The 7,046-nt window shown below is 36.1% G+C and overlaps 1 protein-coding gene across 3 annotated transcripts in view; it reads right to left on the reverse strand.

Annotated features, from left to right (window-relative positions):
- Positions 1-2,608, reverse strand: part of LOC134540120 (ATP-binding cassette sub-family C member 5-like) — a 103,890-nt gene extending 101,282 nt beyond the window's left edge. The window contains exon 1 of one of the 3 annotated variants that reach the window (XM_063382642.1): positions 2,492-2,608. The gene's annotated coding sequence lies outside the window, so the exon portion shown is untranslated. The remainder of the gene's footprint in view (positions 1-2,491) is intronic. The other 2 variants (XM_063382632.1, XM_063382635.1) reach the window with 2 other exon arrangements.
- Positions 2,609-7,046: the final 4,438 nt, after the last annotated feature.

The following is a 7,046-nucleotide window of genomic DNA, read 5'->3' on the forward strand; positions in this document are numbered from 1 at the left end:
TCTGATTGGAGTAAGACTCCATAGAGAACGCAATATACACTGCAGTGAAGTGAAACTAAAATAATAATAATTTAATAAAATAAACACCGACTCAGATCTGCGAATTCTGTATGCGAAGTTATCTGTACCTGTAATTTTATGAAGATCTTTGGATATTTGTGAAAGGTACTTTTCGTAAATTAACGCTTAAAAAAAAAAAAAAAAACTGAACCGTGTACTTACATGTGTAGGTTATATGTGGATACTGTATATCCATCTTTACTTTCAAATAAAGCTAGATAATTGTTCGCCGCCTCCTGATTTGCCAAGGCTTCTCGACCGTTCAACGCGGCCTAGTTGGCAATCTGTCAATTCTGCTTCTATGGAGTTAAGTGGAGCTTGCCAACTTTAGAAATCACAACAACAACAAAAAGAGTTAAAGATTACCGCGTGAGACATTATTACATGGAGCTAGAAAATGTCAGGGGATGGCATGCTGTGACGTGTTTGAAGTCAATTTTTTTACACCATTGCCAGAATTATTTATTTAATTTTACCGGGCCTTTGAAATTTTGAGAAATTTATTTAAATTATTTTTATGGGATAAATTAAAACCATATCATCACGAAGCAGCCAGCAGCATTTACTTTAAACCTTAAACAGTTTTTTTTAAATTTATTTATTTAGTATGGTTCCATATCTCACAACAGCTTTAAAAATGCCACTTTGGCAGATAATATTCAAATACTAAGCGATATATGCATAGAAAGTTCGAGAATTATAAAATTACACAAGTTGAATGCAAACATAAAATAACGACCTGGACAGGAACTTCAAGGTTACGATGAGTTACGAACGTGACTTGGCGATAATACTCCGGACCGATGCGATACCTCCAGTGCATTTCGGCCGCTTACAATACCTAATTTTCAAACGAAGTTTTACGTTAACAAAAAATCACCCGTCTTCAAATTTAAGAAAATTTTATGAAAGTTTGATTTCATTAGTAAGTGTTCACGCACCAAATAAAAGAAAAAAGACCCTCGTGAAATAGTATTGGAAGCTTTCACATTAAATTTGAAATAGTGGAAACTCTTAAAATTCAGCGAAATAAAACTGCAATTTTGTTATATTTCACTATACCCATGAATTACTACCATTAAATTCAGTAAGTCAGTAAGAAATTCACTGAATCGCTGTTAATTTCACTGTTTTCACAATGCATTCCAATGACATACCAGTCAGCAACGATAGGCCTACTATAATTTCACTAATGCTGGAACACAGTTAGTAGCGTGGCGAACGCGACATGGAATTTGTTTTTTATCAATCGTGTTCATTACATCTATAACGTAAGCACGACAATATTCGCAGGTGCGACAGTATATTTCCTGACAAAAAGTTTTTCAATTTTCAATAGGTCGCGGGTGCGAATTCACTGAAACGAGCTTCAGAATTTTGTTTTCCAATAACGGTTAAACTGGTGCACTGGCAAAACAATTTTTTATTAGTGTAGTTTTGATATTTAATTTACTAAATTAGTTTTCGCAATAATTTAAGTATGTTCACGTACAATGATTTATCCGGAAAAAAAAGTTTTAATTTTCAATTAGCCACATACTTATTATTATTTTTTTTCCAAATAGGTCTCTTGAAACAAACTTGTGATAATAGACGACTGTCGTATATAATGACCGTACAAAATTTGCCACTTAATTGTTGGTTTCTATTTGTCGCACGGTTAAAATAAAACCCGCATGTTTGTGGTTCCAGCATTATTTGAATGACTAGTTCGAATCAGTGGCGGTTACAAGCGTTTTTGGGGGGAATTAGGAGGGGGAAAAAAAGGGGGGGGGGACAATATTTGAAAAACAAATTAGAACACGTGTATTAAAAACTTCATCACTACTGACACTAACACATTAACATATCGGCCTATAGGAGTAACCGTAGGCCGACGCAGCTTCTCACACAGTTGAAATTTCGAGTTATAACAGCTCACCTTGTATCACCAAAAATAACATACTGCCATCAATTATGTTTTGCTAATTTTTTTCCTTATTTCGGGGGAGTGGGGGAGAGGGTAATCCCCCTTTTTTTTTATCACCAGCGTCTGCCTTCGGCTCAGATTTTAACTCGTGGAACAAGTGGTCGATGACGTAACAGTGGCTAGGGCCCCCCCGTCGGAATGAACGAGGCTCCCAAAGAATGCAAGGCCGGAACGCGCAACCGAGGGCCAGGGATTTTATTAACCTTGGCCAGGGGTTCCCTGAACTCTTTCGAAACACGCGTCCCGACGGTAGCCTTCATAATTTATTGTTTAACACGCGCCGGCTTACGTGCCCTGCGAGTTTCCTGCCATGTCGACCTTCTTCCGTGTTCCTACGACTTGTTTCGTCACCTCCAGGGCTAAGAATAGACTAGTTCATTCTCTTTCTTTTTTTATTTTAGATCCAACTCCGTCCACCGGGAGGGAAAAAAAAAAAGAATAAACAAAAGCACGGACACTCACCCCGAATGCCACCTTGCCACTGTCGTACGTTACGATTTAAAAAAAAAAAAATTCAGAACGTGGGTTGGAGCAACACTCGCGCTAACACAAGGATAGAAGTAGCCATTTTCAACGTTTATCTACCTTGGGAGCCTTCCAACACCCACGCAAGTTCCTTTCAGTTCGCTAAGCAACCGCTAGATAGCTCTTGCTCCCACATACTGTTCTCGGTGACGCCGGGTATAGTTTGAGTCGCAACCAGCAAAACTTCTTTAGTTTGCGAACTATACATAGAGAGCAGTATAATGACTCACTATTGCTGTTAATTTTAAATGTGTTCGAATTCATCTTACCTGCCATTGAAATATGTATTGCAATTGTGCCGTTGACTATTTGCATTTAATTAATACTGCAATCATAATAGCGTGGTGGGCTCCACGAAAAGTGACGTGATGTGACAGAAAAAATATTGCGTCATTTTGAACGTGTCATTTTTTTTTTTTACTGTCAACAAAAAAAAATTTGTTGTCTGTAAAGTCGGTTTACGAACGATAGTTTAACGTGACAACGTCATAACAAAACATTGATGAAATGATTGATCCAGAAGAAAAGGAAATTTCATATTCGGCCTGAGACTGAGCCGTAATAGGTTTTTGCAACCAAACCATTTAGGCATTAAATATATTATATTCTTTGAGGAAGAATTTTTTTTTAATTTTTCAATCTTTTGCATGACAAAATCTACCTCTGCATACTTTTATGAATAAAATTGAATCATTTTTATTGAATTATCACTATTTTGTATGGATACAAAGGAGTGAAATGAAATGTGCAATTGAATTAATAAATTTACTTTTATTTGCATTCATTAATTCAAATATATTTATTACTTTTGAAATGTTGCTTGCGCCATATTTATTTTTACAAGTACAAAAAGAAACTTCGCAGCTGCCGACTTCCGAAACGACAACATTCGGTACGCTAACCACACGCCCACGAGGCCACAATAAGGTAATGTAGTTTCAAATGTTATATATAAATATTTATAAAAACTTTGTTCACGGTAGGGGTATAATATTAACACGATTTTATAACAAATACGCATCCCAAATACACCAAACTTATTTATAATGTGTTACAATATATTTTAAAACATTGTGCAAAAGATCCCGGGTGTAATTTGAATTATTATTTGTAACTGTAAGCACCATTGTTGGTTCGAAACGTATTTGAATTTTCAACATTACTTTTAAATAACCGTACCGATTGTGCTGAAAATCGGTGGACGATCGTTAAATTACATAATATTAATAATTCAAACGACGAAAATATGATTGAAAAGTCAAATCGATGGTAGTTCCGATCGAGTGGAAGAGAGATGCCACGCATGCGTACAATGAGCAAACAGAACACATCCGTAGAGGGACATCCGTAGTGGGACACTTTTTCGTGCGTGCAGCCGGCGTTCATCGATTTATTAGACGTTGTCACGTCAAAATAAACGATTAGGCCTACATAAAATGATAAAATATTTATTAAGCTCATCGAATGCGTCAAGTGCATGTACGCCAGCCCAAAGGCAATATAGGCCTACCTGGATTGTTAGTTAATGCTTAATCAGGGGTGTACCTACACAAGGGGGAGATGGGTCCGCAAAATCCCTAAGAAATCTTTATATATATATATATATATATATATATATATATATATATATATAATTACCATTTACCACCAAGAAAACGAACGAATTTGAAAGCAAACAGCTAGCAAAGAGGTTCAATCCCCTCCCCAAGAAACGATAATCTGCATATGCTCCTGTGCTCAGTCGTTTGTTTATATTCACTTCTGTGTTGTTGGATACCCCTGTAGCCTATTAGTTTTTCAAAAATTTCCTAACTTATTTTCATAATCTAAATTTAAAATCGGAGCATAATCAAGGTGCAAATAATATTGTGACAGTTCTAAATTTAACCATATTAAGTTATGATAGGTTTGTAGCACTTGTGATTAAAATAGGAAATAATATATATATATATATATTTTAAATTTCACTCTAGAAGTAACAAATGTCAATATGTACGACCATTAACAGAAAATCTGAAAAGGGTAGGTGTTTTGTTTGCAATGACGAGCTTACCCTTGAAATATTTTAACTGTATAGTAGTTAACAAAATGATACAAAAACAAACAAAATTCGAAGGGATACCTAATAATTTTAGGCGCAATTTTGCCACCTATTACAACACTGCTTTTAAACAAAAATCATACTGTGTATGAAGACAGATGCTATAGAAGAAAAACTGCGAAAACGTAATGGTAGGTTTATACTACTTAATATAAACGTAATTTGGTATGTATGACGTCGATAAACTCCGACACCGTTTGACCGATCGCCATGAAAATTGGCACATCGAAGTGTTTTTTCATGGAGAATGTTTTAATTCTAACAATTTTTTTTGTAACGCGCCTCTAGATGGCGTTACAGCGCATCAACTTCTAAACCGTTCAACCGATTGCCATGCGTAAACAGAAAATCATAGGTCATAGATATAAAAACAATAAGTGTGTGTCATTTTTCTATGTCCACCACACTGTACATTTTGCTTTAACTCGCGGACAATATATCACCCCTAGTGTTCATCCCGGGCAATTTCGGGTACTGTAGCTAGTGCTATGTAAATATGTATAGCTTATGACAACTACAATCAATACTAACATTTACACATTGATAGTTATAGCATTCAAGAGAGTACCCAAAGTTTTATTTCGGGGGAAGGGGCTAGACCTCTTTGCCTGCTGTTTGTTTTCAAATTATTTCCCTTTTGTTGTTGGGAATGATAGATTTTCTTAGGATTTCTTAGGATTTCGGTGGAAGTGTGTGTGTGTGTGTGTGTGTATGTGTTTATATTTACTTAACACTACTGCCATCTGTGTTTTACCGGTTGTAAAAAAATATTACTTCAAAATATTAAATAATTTACTTGAACGATGAAATTAATGAATAAATAACACAATGAATGTACACGATATTGTAACAAACATGGAGTCGATAGACGTCGTGTAATCTAGAAATACGAGTATTCTTTACCTCCGTTGCTATACTTAATTCATTTACCCTGTAATGACGTCATCGTTCAATTTACCGTACCGGCTATAAAGAATATTCACTTCAAAAATATTATATACAGTATAAAACCTAATAGTGGATTAAATAATAAATTAAAAGCATAAATACTTTTTCCATTCTTTTGGAAAGTGTGACGTGATTCATGTCATGTTAACTACGTGATGCTAACTTAATAAAAAATAGTTTTCGTCACTATCTAGTCAACATACGCCCTTTCTCGTTTATTAAACATAGTTTTCACATAACTACGTAGTACGAAGTTCAGAGCTTCTGAGTGACTGAAAACGTAACATAAAAGTTTATACGGGTAATAACACAGCAAGAATTAAACGTATAGCGAACTCTAATTCATAGCATAGTTACAAAAATATGTAAAATCTTATCATAATTTACGATTTTAGCTAGTTGGATGGAATTAAATGAAATTAAATTGTTACGCATACTGTGTTGTGTCTGCAAAATGCTTAGGCTGATTATGTCCCACAGCGGCTTAGTATTCCCAGAAAAAAAATTCAAGCTACTGAGGTCATAAATTTGACCTTCGACCCCGGCCAAAAAAATAATAATAGAAAACTGTAAACTGATTATAAAATTATCAAATAAATATGTATTATTCAGTATTGCAAACTATTTCTTGGCAACTGGTTTCCAAAAGAATATTTTGTAAAATATTTTTTGACGTGATAGCGTCTTATAAATCGATGAACGCCGGTTGCACCCACGAAAAATTGTCACGTTCCGCCTGAGCCGAGCGTGCAAGAACCGGCCAACCACCGTGCGAGAAAATCCTCTATAATATCAAACAGGTTAAGGCGGGCTTTTTTTTTTAGCTAATTGGTCGTATATTATGTTTAAACAAATCATTTAAATTAAATATGCAAAACCTGTAAATAATATTTGAATATTAAAAAGGAATGCAATTTTTCATCGATGTTTTCTTATGACGTTATCACTAGAGACTGGAAAAATTCGCGAGTTCAATGACCTCCAGGATAGATTCCACGATCCTCTGCCTACTTGGGCAAACGGCGCCCGTTAATTTGGTACTGAATTACGAGGCGTCTCAAGTGGGTAACTGTTTGTGGTTGGATACCTCTTTGATTGATTGTCTCTAATTGGCCAAGAGTCCTACATGTTAACAGTGAACCAATAGCAGAAGCAGCACAACGGTATAATTATTTGAATTTTAGCATATCGCGAAATGAACCCGCGAATTTTTCCGGTCTCTAGTTATCACGTATAATTATCGTCCGTAAACCGACTTTAAAGACAACAACCACCCCTTTTTTTTTGTTATGTTGGTGCCCCTGGGGCTTCACCGTCCCCGCCCCCGCCCTCGATGGCCCCAGGGCACCCGCGGCCTCCGCGGCGTACACCTATGTCCTTACCGGCCGCGCCCCGACCCGCCGGTTCACATTCCTGCCGCGTCGCTCTCGCCGGATCCTTTGA

This window comes from Bacillus rossius, chromosome 16, assembly GCF_032445375.1.
Source record: "Bacillus rossius redtenbacheri isolate Brsri chromosome 16, Brsri_v3, whole genome shotgun sequence".
Taxonomy (NCBI): domain Eukaryota; kingdom Metazoa; phylum Arthropoda; class Insecta; order Phasmatodea; family Bacillidae; genus Bacillus; species Bacillus rossius.